General features: G+C 41.8%; 1 protein-coding gene across 6 annotated transcripts in view; it reads left to right on the forward strand.

Moving 5' to 3' along the window:
- NUP93 (nucleoporin 93) overlaps nucleotides 1–16,150 on the forward strand; it is an 81,801-nt gene that overhangs the window by 26,047 nt on the left and 39,604 nt on the right. Inside the window, exon 1 of one of the 6 annotated variants that reach the window (XM_040614970.1) lies at nucleotides 10,126–10,251. The exons of the other annotated variants lie outside the window; for them this stretch is intronic. The gene's annotated coding sequence lies outside the window, so the exon portion shown is untranslated. Of the gene's footprint in view, nucleotides 1–10,125; nucleotides 10,252–16,150 lie in introns of those variants that run through there. 6 annotated transcript variants of the gene reach the window in all.

The following is a 16,150-nucleotide window of genomic DNA, read 5'->3' on the forward strand; positions in this document are numbered from 1 at the left end:
GAGTTCGAAACAGCTTTTTGCCCTACCAAATGTGAGAGGAGACACTTGACAAAAGTGAGGAGCCAAGAGTTTGCCCTCTGGCTACTGTCCTTAGTGTTACTTAATCTTTCTCACTCAGACTTGTAGCCAAGACTTGCTGCAGTCCCTTTCCTGTCATTTCAGTTTTCCATTAAATAATAGGATTTTGTAAGGTAAGGTTATTGCCTGTTAGAGTCTACCTTTTTAAAAGAAATTAGTATGATACTTTTGCCAAAAAAATTGATGATTTTCTCTCACTGGAAGTAGTAGCAGTTGCTCCATCTCTGAAGCAAATACCAGTGTGAGTGGTATAATTACCCAAAATAAAGCTTGCGCTGGTATTTGTGTTAAAAGCGACTTTTTTTTTTTTTTCCTGCCATGGAATACTTTGGGCTTAGCATTTCTGTTGTCACCCATCTGACCTTCTCCATTTCCCTGTTTCAGGAGCCTGCCAAATCTGATCATTCTGTGCAAAGGCAGCCGCTGTTACTATTCAGCTGTCTTTCCAGAACATACAAAGATGCTGGATAAAAACCTTCAGATTTTTTCTTTTCCTTATGCAGTTCATATCCGTTTGATAACTGTGGTTGGTCTAAGGAATCTTATGGTGACTTTTAAATATTTTGAGTTTTCGTGAGAGATGATGAAGCAATTTGGAAATAAGTATCTCTTTTTTTGTACTAAGTGAGAAAGAGAGAACCTAACAAGCTACTAAGTGGAGTACAACACAATTTCTAAGCACTTGTATTCACTTGCCACAGACTCCTGAATGATGTGGTCCATGCTTATCTGACTTCATTGGAGTTTGGCTTTAAAAGGTAGAAAAGAAAGGATGTTACTGTGTAGCAATTAAATAGTTGCCACAGTAAAAATTAATAGACTTTAAATAATTGGAATGCTGATTTAAGTTGTCCTGTTCCACCTTTCTGGATACTATTAATTGCAAAAGATTATAAACTCCCTTTTTACAGGAGCGTGTATTAATAGGTGTCCCAGTAGGCCTGGAAGGGGCAGGATTTGATTGCATTCCTCGAATGCTTAACACTTAAGGCTCTCAAATCAGATAGCAAAGAGAATCTGTTGAAAGAAGGTGTGGACTTGCAAGAAAGGCCCTTGCTGATAATGAGGGACCCTGGGGAAAATAAATTTTGGGTAGTATTAAACTTCAGCAGGTGGAAGATCTTCTTAGGAGCAAATTATTAATAAAGTTTTCTTTAAAAAGGAAATCAAGTGTTTTTTATCTTTGCCTCCAGCATGTTCTTACTTCCAATAAATATACACAGGAATTAATGTTACTTGCAAGACCCTACCTAATTCAGTAATAGTACATGAGTAATATGCAACATCATCATTGATTAGCAACTAATGTTTTTATATAAAAATTTGTTGATGTGTTTTATCATCACCATGCTACTGAAACTGCTGGTCCACAAGGAAGTGTTTGCTTAATGAGCAGTGTATGGAGAGTGGTTTGACCCAAACTCCCAAGTGAACAGATCTTCAGCCTGTGTTATTGTGCCCACTAATAGTGAGAACGAAATTGCTTCATTAGGTGTCTATACAGCACGGTGCAGTAGTAGAGATACAATTCCCTGTGAAGATGGATTGGAGACACCTAAGTTTTGTTTTTTTTATTTTGTTTAAATTTGGTTAAAGCAGCTATGTTACTGGATGTACCTCCTGAGTGCTAAATATTGTGTGTTTACTACTTTTCACTAGTGAAATACGTGTTTTTGGAAATCCAGTCAGCCCTCCTTGGGCATCTTCTGGAAAGAGCTTTTGCAGTAAGGCATCTTACAATGTCATGTCTGAGCCGGCAGTGCTGCAAGATCTCTAGTGATAATTGGAGCCTCTTCTGATCGGTGTTGGGGAAAAGGATAAGTGATACTTGGTGGGTGTATTTTTTCATGAACATGTAAGTTACATGACATTAATGAATTGGCAAAGTAATTTTACAGGAAAATTCACGGACCAAATAATACCCTCAAAACCTGCAGTGTGGTCTTTGTGCTTGTTTATAGATGCTAAATGGGTATCATTAAGTGTGGTAGCTGATTATATGTACCTATCAACAAACAGGTGAGCACACTAAAGTTAGGAGTCTTAACCGAAAGACTGTTTTGTGCAGCCTTCACACTTCTGCACTTGGTCTCTGCGTATCCGCCGAAGCCCTGGCTGTTCTGCAGGAATGGGATGGAAAGTAAGTTCTGTCTCACTTTCTGCAGTGAACTTACAATATGGGCACTTGTGTAGCCAGAGCTGAAAGATTAATAACACATTTTTGTTTAAACCACTAATCAGTCTTTAGATACTTTAGTCTTGGCCACTACTGATCCAGTTCATGTTTGAACTGGTGACCCCTATTTGAAAATCACTTTGTCCTTTTAATAGTTGTCTGAGTCAGCCTCTGTCCCTTTCCTGAGGGTGTCTTTATCTGCACTTGAAAAGGTTGTTCTTTTTTTTTGTGGAAGACTAATCCCTGTTTTGTATGGCTATGCACATTGTAGTAAATGAAAGCTATGTGTATTCCCCTCCCTTACCTTGAATGAGCCCTTGCTTCTCTTCTAACGGTTTGTAACTCAGTCTTCAGTGGGCTTTTGTTACCTGCAGTTTTGGAGGGTTTGTATGGACAAATGGTGAGAAGGTGGTGGTGAGGGTCTCCCCTCCCTGCTGCCTGTTGGTTTCCGAATCTCTTCTAAATGTATGTTCTTGAATTTGGCCTTTCTCTGGAAGTTTTGCTTCTGCTACAAGTATCTGCCTGATCATAGCTAGCTGACCTTAAGACACATAGCATTGTTGAACCTTCATCATCTTGATCGAGCTCTAAGATTTGATCTCTCCCAGTTCTTTTCTTCCTAGCTCTTCCCATTCTCTAGGTATCTCAATACTTGCCACTGTCTTTGCAAAGAATTACTGGGTGATAACTCAGAAGCAAGGTGATGTAAGTACTTTTCAACATAAAAAGGATAGAGACTTAAAGATTGAGGGTCACTGGGAAACGTGAAAGGCATGTGAGCAAAAATAAAATCACTGACTTCAGTCTTCTAGTTCTGCTATTCCAGGCGAAACCTCTGTAACTTTAAGATTTGGTGTGTTTTGGAAGGAATTTAAGGGCAAGATAAGCTGTTCATGCCTTCATCTTTCTTTTTTAGTCACACTCAAGAGATGATCACTTTTATTTCCTCTGCTGGAAGTTGTATTCTCACTATTGTATAATGTAAGATGACAAGGCAAGGAGACTTAGGCAGAGAAATTAAGTGATAAAACTCCAAATGACTTGATTTGGTCTGCAAAGGACAGATTTTTGTTTGTCTTTATATTCTGTCAATCCTGCGTAGAAACGTTATTGGGAGGAGATTTGGTGCTAACCCATCTTTAACATGTACAGCTTCTTAACTGTTACGATGATGATGATAATATGAAACCATTAACCAAGCAGGCAAGGCCAGCACGTGTGCGCTGTGTGAGTGGAATGAGCTAGGGGTGGAGGAATCTCTGTTCTCAGTTGTTGGATGTTCCGTGATCCCCTTGAATGCTGTGTTTCTACTCCCCCAGGAAAGGGAGAAGAGAACAAACAACGTGTGACAGATGTTAGTCATGTCACTTAACGCAGGACTGGAAGGCACTTGGATATTAATGTAATGAGCACAGTATAAAGACCTGAATAGAGTAGACCTGACTTCTAATTAAGCCTGCCGAGATGCCAATACTGATTTCAGTTGTGCTTTTGCTATGAAAAATACAAGGATAGTTTGACAAAGCAGGCAAGGACCACTGTGGTCTGTTTTAACTATTGTGCTTGTGGGTGTTCATTTCCCATGCAGGCCAGGAGTTCTAGTGCCACTTTCTTCAGAGCTGGCAGCTTTAATTGAAGGAAAAGCACAAGCTTAACTTCTTTACTAAGGAAAACCTAAACCGCTGCCTTCACCTTGCCTCTTCACTGCTAACTGTGGAACAGCATGGTACCTCATCCCAAGAAAACACCTCTGTACGTCTTGGGATTCAGCTGGTTGTTTTCAGTCCATTGCTAGTGTTTGTTATCTTTTGGCTTAATATCGGGAGCTGTCTGGAGTCCTTTGGCAGGGAGCTGAGCATGTTGTTCTTCCTATATGTTGGGATGCTGCTGGAGGCCCACAAGTTACACCCAACTTGTAGGGTGGCCCTCATTTGCCTGCCTTTTGGAGGGAGGCTGGGGACAGGGACACCCTTTTGGGCAGCACTCATAGTAAGAGCTGAATACATCTATCTTCATCTGTCCACTGTTGGTGAGCAGGCTGGGAGCAGTCAGGCCCTGGGCTGGAAATGGCCTTTGCTACGTGATGTGATGTAGGAAAAGATGGTTCTGAAACTGCTGGCAGGCTTCTGTGGCTGCATGGATTGAATTGCTGTGGAAATTAAGAATATGGGCTTGATTCTGTATATGTCACTCTTCCAGTGATGCAAGTCCATGTATAATTGCTGTAATGCAGGGGGGAGGGCAGAGTTTTCTTTACTCGGACCATTCGCAATTGGTAATACAACCCTGAAGAAGCGAGCGTAAAAGCACAGAATTGTTTCTGCTTTTGTGTGTGCGTGCCTGCGCGGTGCGTTTTGGGCTTTGTGTGGTGGAGAATTCAGAGACATTTTGTGAGAAGCAGGAGCATTGATAATTGCATTCTGGTTAATCATCGTAGAGGGATCATGATTGCTACTAGCTGATGCTTTGTGGCTTCTGCCAGAGTTAATAATTCATTGCTGGACTGTGTCAAAGCGTGCTCTTAAGTTGGATCCCTCCGTGGATTGCAGGCATCAGTAGGAGTTGGAAGAGATGAAAGATGGGCTTAGTGTTTGACAGCCATTAACTTGGTGTGGGCCTCTGGGCAGCATTAGGTTAACTTCCTTGTCCTGTGCTTCCCAGTGTTCGGGAATGTGAGGGACGTGGGAATTCAGCCTCTTGTGAAATTGCATTAAGAAATTCAGTAGCTAGATGGAAGAATGCTGAAATGAAGGTGTGAATATCATTGACCATACGGCTCCGGTTTAATAGGCTGTGGGGCTGAGTGGATTTTGCCTGCCATGATGCTGAGGTGACAGTTTTATAAAAGAGGTGTTTTACTGTGGCATTGAGTTGCTTTCCAATGTGCAGTGCCTAACCTCCCAGGGAGAGCGTGTTTTTACCACTGAGCGCTGAATTTGGTCATGTCGGTGCTCGCAGTCATCTGCGAGAGGGATTGACATTCAGGGCTTGTATATAAAAAAAAAAAGGGGTTAGCATTTTGAATTAAAAATTAACACATTCTCTGCATAATTACAGACTTACAGCACACACTAATGCTGTACAAAAGAGAGCTTTCCAGGCAGAGTTTAATGGCCCAAAAGTGGAGCCATCACTCCTTTCCACCCCTCCTTTTAAATTAGCATTGGCATGTTTGAAACACTCCTCAAAATTCTGCTGTGAAATAGCTGTTTGGCTTCCAGTTGTGTTTTGGTGGTTTTTTTTGTTGTTTTGTTTTTAAAAGGTGATTATTCTTTTTAATGCTAAAGATGGAAAGTGGTTTGCATATTCATGGAACATTATAATTTTGAAAATAATCTCCTAGTAGATATTTAACAATGGCTTTGGGTAAATGGACACTTGTTGCGCTTTGTTTAAACGATTACATCTCAATTATCGCTTGATGGTGAGAGCATGGGTAATACCCTTGGTTCTTTGTTAAAAAGGCTCTCATTAAAACTGGTTCCTGCTCTTGCCTCTTGGATAAATATGGACATGAGGTAGTTCAGTGACACTCTGTCAAATTGCCGAATTGAGTGCAAGTTCCCCATTCATCCTGACAAATGATACCGTTAATTGGGGTGTGGGGTGTGGATGGCAGGAACAGGGCTGCCAGTGTTGGTGTTAATCCTCTCTGCTTGGCTGGGCTTCCCCCGCCTCTCCCCTGCTAGGGAGAGTCACTCTTCCAATTTTACGGGATTTGTATTTCTCTCTCTTTTATTTTTCCTTTTTTCTTCCTCTCCCCCCACCCGCCTGGTCACAAAAAGCAGTGCTTCTCAGTTGGTGCTGTCAGCGGTGTTTAACACTCTGTGCATTTACATCCTGCCTCTTGTCTGGTGCAAATTTAGCCCCAGAAAGCTGTGTTGAAACTTGGGTCTCCTTTGAGCTCTGTAATAAGCTAGCGACTCCCAGTCTGAGTGAGTTGGTGGGGTTTTTTTTCCCCTGCAAGAGGATGGCTTTCTGTGATGATGTTACTGGAGCTGGTCATTTCCCACTTCTAGTTTTTGTTTTGACTCTGGAAAACTTGTGTTCTCATAGTCCATGAAAGTTAGCAGTTTGCCACAAAGCCCAGATTCCCTGCCAGGTGTGCCAGTAGCATAATGATACATTCAGCCCATCTGACTTTTTGCTTTGCACTGTTTACATGTGAATATAACCATATTGAGGTGTTAGCCTGGATTTTCTTCCTGTCCTCTTCACCACGACCTGCTGAATTGGACTCCTGAACTCTTTGGCTCCTCTTTCTGCATCCCTCTGAAGGGAGAGGATGAGTGTGCAGAGCTGAAAACAGAGGCGGCATGCTGGGTATGGCAGCCCTCTTTCTGAAGAGACCTAGCGTGTCATTAATGCTGGATAATCACCCTGCCAGCCTTGCGGAGAGGAAGGGAGCTAATGCTCCTTTAAGGCGCTCTCCAGACCCAGTATGACAGTGCAGTATTTGCTGCTGCTACAGCACTGGATTAAGCAGAGAAGGAAAGATTTTTGGGAAGGAGCTACCTATCGCTGTTTCAGCTCGCTGCCAGCAGGGTATCTTACTTTTGCTGGCTAATGCTTGCCCATGATAGCAGATGCCACAGCTGTGGGACTTCAAAAAAGAGCTAATACAGGAGCAGATCCAGGGATGCTGTTCATATTTGTCCCCTTACCCCTGCCTAGTGTAAGACTCTGAAAGAAAGGGGGAAGAGATTACAGTGACTGTAGACTAGCATTTTTAATGGGTTTTTCCTTGAACTTAAGGTAGGGGTGATAGTATCTTTGATTTTTGTAGTTATGGTGGAGGAATCCCCTTTGCTCCAGGGATGCAGCTGTACCTGAGAGGGAAGGGGGTCATTGTGGACACGCAGAGATGGAGAGAGGGAGCGATCCTGACACAGAGGAGGATGGTCATGCTCCGGTGGCTTCTGCATGATCTTTGCATCATCATTCTCTTAGGGATAGGATGCTTTCCACTTGGAAGGAGAGCTTCTATGGTTTTCTTTAGCTGTGGCCCAGCAGCTCTGAACAGGAGTTTTCTCCCTTCTCCTCCCACAGCCAGATTTGAGCGCAGAAGTGGTTGATGTGTGAGCTGACTGAACGCTCTGCTAAATTGATTGCCAGTGAAACAAATAGCAGGTCCGACATCTTAGCTGGGTTACCACTCAGAGTTGTTTACACTAACAGCCATTTGGGGTGAGTATTTCCTGTTTGTATCCTTCAAAGCTGTTGCTTTAAGATATCCATAGGTAAGGAGTGACAGTGTTGTACTGAGCTGCACTGGAAAAGCTTTCACTGCAACATTGTGAGCTGGCAATGCAATACGTAAAACAAAAATTATATATAAGTAAACTCTGCTGATCTGTAATGCGTAGTTCTGCAGTTGGGAGTAGCTTCTGCAGTAACATTCATGGCCAGAAAATAACAGGGAACGTCTGTTGATAAAAGCAGCATCTTTAAAGTTGTGGCTAGAGGCTCCAGACGTATTATTACACTCCTGAAATCTGTGACGAGGCTACAGCCTGTCCTAAAGAGCTGGCTGTGTCTTCAGTTAGCTTTACCCATATTCAGGTTTGGTTAGAAAGCAAAAGCTGTATGTATCCTCTGTGCTCCTGGCTCTGCACTGCTAGTGGGTTATGCAAACTAGGGGTAGGTAGAGGGAGAAACCATCCAAAAATGGAGCAGTGTGTGTGAGGCGAGTGGCAAGTTACCGAGGTGAGCGCTGCTGCAGGGATATCGCCAGGCATGGATGCTCGGAAATGCAGGAGGAATGCCAGAGTTAAATTAGCCCTGCAAATGTGTACCCTTCCTCTCCCCAAAGGGACTTGACTTGCACTCTTGGGTGTAGCTGGTTGTGATCAATGGTTTTCCCTGCAATGCAACTGACTGCAGTTTTCCTCTAAGAATGTCGGTGGGTTTGGACCTGTCTTCTCTCATGAGACTCCTGGTACGAGGATTTGGGTATTCAGTACAGTGTTCGTTTGGTCACAAGCAGGGAGGGTTTGCTCCTTGCAGTGGTTTGAGGAAAATCACCCTTAGGATCAAGTTTGCTAGTTTCAAAGCCAGAATACACTGTATTTAAGAGACTACTCTGCCACTTGTGAAGCTCAGAACTGTGCAAGGTGCCCAGTGATACCTTTGGGGTAGGTAAGCCCGAGTCACAGAGCACCTTCTACAGGCGTAACGGTGTTAATGGGAATTGCTTCCAAACCAGGGAGTACAATGTTACTTCAGAGGCTCATGGTTTTTCTCTGTATAAAATACTCTGCACCATTTTCACTGGTACTTCGTGTCCAACCAATACCCCTGCAGTGTTGTTTTAATTAAAACAGAAGTGGTAATAATGAATTGGTGGTATTGGTGGTGATTCTGCAGATACATCAATGTTAATGCACAGTAAAATGCTCTCCTGATAGCTTTCTGTGCTTCATTAAATTAAAGTAGACATCCCAAGTCTAGATTTTTTGTGTGTACGTGTGTTCGCAAATACAAGACGTACATTCGGTAAGCAGAACTACTGAATTGTGGAATGCAGTACTGTTGCAGCAGGGCTGTCATTCTGGGATTTAAAATGAAGCAACTTTGAATTTGGGAGGGTCACCAGCGGTTTGCAGGCGGACGGGAGCTGTGTTGGCACCGTGGGTTAAATGTGCACATGGGACCTGTGGAAGTAACTGCCTGATAGCGTTACGCTCATGTTTTGTGAAACACTTCTTCACCGTTAGATGTTTTGCGTACTAGCAAGTGCATTCCTTATTTCTTTGGTGCTTCTAATTTTTTTCTTTAAGATGGGGGTGGTCTGTTTCTCGATTTTTCTCTGGCTTTCTGCACTGTAATGATCGCACCATCACCTGACTGCTGGAATATACTGGCCTGACTTTAATCATCGGGTGACTGGCTCTTAGCATGGTTTCGTCTCTGCTGTTTTACATCTCCCCTTGTAATTGCATGATTGCTTGCAGCATTGTTTTTCTATTGGTGACAATGAAAGGCACATGTTAGTATTTTATGTAACCTTATACTTTCTGTTTGATGTTTAAAGTGTAGGTGAAGAAGTAGTACTTTGCAAGTAAAAATCCTCTCTTTCTTTGTAAGCAGCAATTTTCACCCCTTGTGCAATCATCTGTTAGACAACATTATATATAAAAACACGTTGGTAAGTATCATATGGAGGAAGAGGTAGTCAGGCTAAGCCTGTATTAGTAACAGGGCTGCATTTCTGTAGTGCTGACAGTTTCATTGAGCTATGTATGCTCACAATGAAATAACCTGTTCGGAGCTACAAAAGAGTGCAATGTTTAATGTAAATAGTATCTTAAGTCTTTTAACTACTAAATAACCAAACCCAGCAAAACAATAGAGAATCAAAGCTCCCCTTTAAAGAACATTGACACCAGTTAATATGCAGTAAAATTATTTGCCTGTACAAGTTATTTCAACAGCTCTGCAGGTCTAAAATGGCAGAAGCTTTCTGTTGCTGTATAAAAATCAAACTACCATTTATTTCCGCCTCATGGTATGTGCAAATTCATGCAGCTCAGTTAAGGGAATAGCTTCACAACTGGTGTTACAATCTGTGGCTGGAGTGCTGCATCACAATGCAGCAAATGCATTTTCCACATTAACCAAACATGACAGCTGAAACGATTATTAACCATGCAATATGTCGGAAGTCATCAAAAATTCACATCAGAGTAATTGCAGTGGCTCGGGGAAAAAAAAATAGTAGCATCTCTCTCCTCTTGCCTGCCTGCCACCTCACCCCCTCCTAATTCTTACATGGTACAGTCCGTTAACAATAAAATATCCTTCTGTAACCTATAAACTGTTACTCCCATCAGTTACTGGTTTCAGACTGATGCTTTCCCTAGAATCTGAATAAAGCACCACTGGGGGAAAAAAAAATATAGATGCTTTACAGGCAGTGGTGTTCAGCCGTGGAAAGCAGCTGCTTTCTTATTGTCTTGCTGGACTCTTGACTGTCTCAGCCATTTCAGGACTTGCAGGTTTGATTTATTTTATTTTTTTTTAAAGATGAGAAAACTTGAGCATTAATACAGACAGATACAGCTGTGTAAGCCTAAATACCAGGCAACTGAAGTGTGGCAGTTACAGCCAGCATTAACAGGTTTGTAACTCCTCAGTACTGAGATCTACAGGTAGGAATGTATATATTTTAAAATATACAAAATGACGGTTAAAAGCTTGCTTTGATAAGAAAGAGTTTTCCTTCAGGTGTCTTCTGTGGCGTTTTTTCTTTGTGCTGTTGCTGCAGGTGGTTTAAATTTGTAGGTGAGTAATTAAAGAGAACAGGTGGGTAGTTTTGGAGAAATCATCCTTTGCTCACAGAAAAGAAACCTTCAGGTCTGTACCTTTACCTTCTAATATTCTTTGCTCGAGCAGCTGTTGGGTGGGGCAGTCCAGTGTCTGCTTTGGGTTTCAGTCGTGTTGCCTTTTTAAAAGACCCTCCTGACATTGCTGAGTTTGCTTTTCATTTAAGCAGAAATACAGTAGCATAACTTTCTGAATGCATTTATTCCTGTTTTCTCTTCCCTAGGCTATGAAATGTCTATGGAAGTATTTTAAGTAAAAAAATAAAGGTACTACTTGATTATGTGATTTTTCTCTTAGTTTTCATTGTGGTGCAAAGATATTGGTCCACTCTTTCCTCTGTTCCTACAGATGCACTTGTGATTTATTTAGAAGACACGCTAAACTTTCTTTAATATTATTTCGAAGTAAGGGTTTCAAATGTGGGATGAAAATTAAAATAAGATAGAACATATTTCTACTTTCCCAAAGTAAACGAGACACTTAGAGATTTGCTGCTTTTTTTTTTTGTTAGTTTCTTAAATGAGGTGGTGAAGTGTATTTGCTTAGTCAACTGGAGTTTGCAGCCTAGACCCCACCTCTCTTTCAAGTGAATAGGATACGTTATGAAAGGGGTTAAGCCAGTAAAATCATAGTAAAGGGAAGCAGTCAGGGAATTAACATTTATATAAATGTGGTGGCCATGACTAGCTGGGTGGGTGGCAGCTGATTTAATACTCCCAGATCCTAGGGACTCAGAGGCTGCATGCAAACTGGAAGCTCTGCCTGCCTTTGGTATGGGGACAAAAGTATAGGGTGGGTTGCTTTTTCTCCTTTCCTTTCAATTCTGTTTCTCTGTAGGGAGAAAAGCAGGTTAATGAAATGTGCTGTGCTGGGACGGCGGCTGGGCTCTTGCAGCACAGAATGACTTGCCTCCTTTGGGGCTCCCTCCCCAGATATTAAGGTGCCTGTATGCCATCTTCTGCACTCTTATGTTGTCAACTGAGAAATGCTTAGAAGGGGAGACATGGGAACAGTGGCGTAGCATGGCCAAAAAGTTGCCTCTTTTAAACAAGATTACCTGTGCAAAGGGGGGACTCGCCACAAAAGCAGCTCAGCAAGAAATCAAGTAAAAGACAATGAAATGTGTGGCTTGCATATGTAAAAAGATGGAGGAAGCCATCTCCGCTGACCCTGTATGGGAGACGGCTCAATTATCCTTGCAGTTAGTACAGTGTGGCAAATTATTTTCCTTTGTCTGAAGTGGGTGGGAGACAGAGTTCAACTAAGCTCCATAAATTAATGTATGGAAAAATGACAGCCACTGTAATTAATAATTAGCCACAGGTCTCTTATAGTGGGGTTTGCCGTGATATCTGTTGGCAGCATCTGGACTTGGCATTTCATTTACATTAAAGTCCGAAAGCTGGTGTGCCGTGTTAACGCAACGCGCAAATAAAGGCATGCACTGCTAGAGAGTTCCTTAGCAAGGGTGGAGTACAGCCGGAGGAGAAAAATGGAAACCTTTTGTCTCCGGTGTATTCTCAGCACACTGGTCTCACACCCCAAGTCTGGAAAGTTTAAACCTTAGGTTTATTACACAATAGGAGGAATAAGCTGAAAAAGGATAAAGTGTTTATTATAACATAGCATTTGTTGCAGCAGAGAATTTTAAAACCTGTCTTTTTCGCCGAGCTTTCTAACATTTTAAAATATAAAATGTATAATTAGAACAGGCATATTCCAGACTTCTGGTTTTTATTGTAATGATCTGTAATTAATAATTCATAGGTAATTTAAATAATTAACTTTGTGAAATGTATCAGTAATGTAGTAAGGAAACATCATTTCTAAAGACCACGGCATGTTTAAAATGAGGATTTAAAGATATCATGACATGTATAAACTCCAAATTGCTTGCTTTCAGTGCCGGTAAAATATTTATATATTTTCTAAGGGACACGCTGCCATGTTGAAAATACCTATTAGGTGAACAAAGTAGCTATGATTTATTTACAAATACTTAGGAAGAATGGGCTAGCTAATTTGGGCTTGCTTGTCTAACTTGGATGATTTTGCCAAATCATGTCATGTTATTTAAGAAGGCTGAACTTCAAATACGCTCCTTTTCTTGAAATTCCAGTGTGTATTTTTTTTAAAAAAAGCTTATATTCTTCACACTACAATGCGTGTGGTCTTGGCTCTTTCTTTGTAGCGTTAGCCAGCCACTATCAGCGAAATAAAGTAGATTTAACTTTGGAAAGGCTTTCTTTCCCCGTGTGGGTTTTACTGGGAGACTTCAAATTGCAATATAAATATTATGGGAAACCCCATTGTGGAGGTGCGGCACTAAGGGAAGCCACCTATGCTGGGGTTTAGGATTTGCATCTCAGTTTAACTTGGTTATCGCATTTAAGTGCTGACGGGATTTTGATGTCTCTGAACCAGGCGTTGTCCCTTCGAGGCAGTGAGCGTTTGGTGCATGCATCACTTTGTGTCTGAAATACAGATGGAGGCTGGAAAATTTTTCCCTTGGCTTTTTTTTTTTCCCCAACCGAATCAGAAAGATAACTAGTGCTCCCGAGGAACGTTCAGGAAGGTGGTACGCAGGCTTTCAGCTGTGGGATGGGGGCATAGCGGCCAAAATCCTTCTGCTTGAATCAGCCTGAGAACAGGGAGAGTGTCGGGCTCAGCACTGCCAGGCTCACTGCTTGCACCCAGAGAAGGTAGAGAACCAATTTTTTTCATTACTTTTTTTTTCCCATACAGTTTCAGACTAACTTGAAGGCATTTAACTGTTTCTATGCATCTGAAATTGTGAAGGAAGACATGTGCAATTCCCGATAATGTTTTTGCTTACCATAAAAGCCTGAGAACGTCCCTGCTTCTCACAAACAGCAAGGTTATGTGCTCCCAGGCAGACAGGCAGAAGGATAAAACACTCACAGGGGCGGGGAGACTGAAGGATTGCACTAAAATTTGCAGAAGTGGGTTAGAGGAGACTTGGGTGTTCATGACTAGTAGGTTTGTTTAATAATTTGTCCTTCTTACTGGTGTTCCATCAGAAATGTGTCAGTTTAGGCTGGGAAATACTTCCTCAACTGATAAGCATGATGGCAGTTTGACTTTTGGATACAATCCTGAGAAATTAATTTTCTGCCACCAGGTTAAATGGGTTATTGTATCTGCCTATATGTTGATGCTAATGTACAATTCATCCAGCAACAGACACTGCAAGCCTGTCAGTACACCTCCTTTATGCCTTTTTCTTTCCTTTTCAAACTACTCCCTTATTACCTAGGGTGTTCTGTGGTATTCGGAGAGAAGCCTATCCTCTCTAACAGGGCTGGACACTCCTCTTTCCTTGGCTTTATGAATTTTTCGTGTGGTGCTGACGGATTTGCAGTGGCTGGTGTCTCAGCTTACACCATCTCAGGAGACCCCTCGCCAGCTCTCGGTACAGTAAATTGAGGTGTGGTCTGCAGTGGCAACGGTGTGCTTCATCCCTGCCCCTGCCATGCAAGGACGTGACACGGGCAGGAATTCAACAGCCAGGTTTTATTTGTCACTGCATTATTTGAGCATGGTTTCCTCTTAGAGGGGGATAGAACGCACAGCTACTTCTCGAGAAAATGTGGAGTAACCACGATGCTAAAATGGCAGCGAAAGAAATAAGAAAATGGCGTCATCATTGAAATTAGTTTCAGTGGCTTGATTTGAGGGTGTCCTGCTTGGTGGGAGAATGTTTTCAGCAAGAGGTATTATTACATTACAGGCTTAGTTATGACTATACAATGAAGATTTTAAAATCATTTAAATTTGTAGTTTTTTTCTCTGTATTGCCTTAGAAAGCATGATGCCAGAGAGGTGGATATAATAGCTTATTCCAGTGGATGATCGGAAATTTTCTTTGTTTGCATGCATTAATATTTTTAATACAGGATCGCGTTGTGGATCGCAAGCCTACTTGGAATTACCTCATGATTTAATTTATTTATACTAAACTGCAAAAAAGAGGTAGAGCCCTGAGTTTTGCTTTCATTGTGAATCTCTTGATGCGTTTATATTTTTTGTAGGGTTGTATTTTTTTTAATTGGGATTTTAATACAAGGACATTTATAGCGCAGGGGAGAGACTGTGGCCACTCATCATAGCACTGAGCAAAGCCCCGCACCAAGGTCATCCCCCTGCATTTAAAAAATCTTAAGGGGGGAAAAAAGATAGCCATGCTTTTGGAAACTTGATGAATGAGCTCAGATTCTAGACTGTGGTTCATTTGCTCTGTGCTGATCCATTGCTGATGGTAAAATGCCGGTGCCAAAGGAGATGGGCTTCCTGTGGGTCCTGCCACTGGTCCTACTGGCCTGATCTGTGCGGAGGCTTCCCTAGCGCAAGAAGCTTTATTCCAAGAGAGGTGACGCTGCATTTAATTGCTGTTGTGACATTTGGGTTTCTTAAGACAAATGGAAATGCTGTTTGGGATGCTTTCAGGTGCTATGTACCAATGTTAGCCAGCTGAGCAGGCTCTTTCTGGTGGCTCTGAAGTAACATCTCCTGCTGCTGTAACTGGCTCCAAGAGTCTGTCCACCTTCCCTCTCCAGTTCAGATATATTTATTTTTCTTGGTTTTTTTCCTTCTGTTCTTTGCACGACCCCTAAGCAGGTTAGGGTTCTTCAAGATTTTGTGTTATTGCACAGACCTCCTTGGTGCTTTGTAGCTTAGGTAGGACCCTGGGATTCTTGTTGAACAGCTCCCAGGTGCATTGTAGGGAGAAAGAAAATGAGCATAAGCCTGGGGAGGAAGAGAGGATTACTAGAGAAAGTAGCACTGTTGCTTACGCTATTTTTATGTTGCATTAACAATTGCTGTCAAAAATGATCTGTGCAGTGGAGGCCGATAATTATATGTGGAACAGAACCTCATTCTGAGCAACTTTACTGTAAAATTTTAGATTAAAAAAGGTATTATCTTAGTTTTGTGCTATTGAAGTGTTTGTGACTTTGAAAAAAGCCTCCTAAAACCACTTCTAACAGCATTCCCGTGCTCTGTACAGCCCAACATGACATGGCAAAGATTTTTAGAGCCTGAGAATGAGAGACTAATTGGTATAATTGAAGTTATTTTGGTTTCACTCTGAAGGGGAAAGACACAACAAACAGTATGGATAACTACTAATATTTCGATAATCAGCAGCACTGTATAAGTAATATATAAATTACATATGTTGCAATGGTTGATATATTTTGGTGGGTTCTAGAACAGTGTCCTAGTTCACTCAATGTCATCACTATGCTTGGGATTGTTAAATCTTGCAAACTTCTGACTTATTTTGTAAGATCTTAAAATGCGTAGGAACACTGCAGTGGATTTCTGTGTTGTGTTAGGACTTAAGCCACTTGTAAGTACAATTTTAAGTGAAATATTGAGAGCTCATACTGCCTGAAAGCCTGAACTTGCTGAGCACACTATGTTGAATTAGAAGAAACTAAAATTGAACGGAGTCATGTTTCCCCAGCAGCGATGATCTGCTTATATGCAGAACAAGCAGTGCCATGTAGCAGAGAGGCTACATTTTGAGGCTGCTGTGTGAGTGCC

This window comes from Falco naumanni, chromosome 15 (genome assembly GCF_017639655.2).
Source record: "Falco naumanni isolate bFalNau1 chromosome 15, bFalNau1.pat, whole genome shotgun sequence".
Lineage (NCBI taxonomy): Eukaryota > Metazoa > Chordata > Aves > Falconiformes > Falconidae > Falco > Falco naumanni.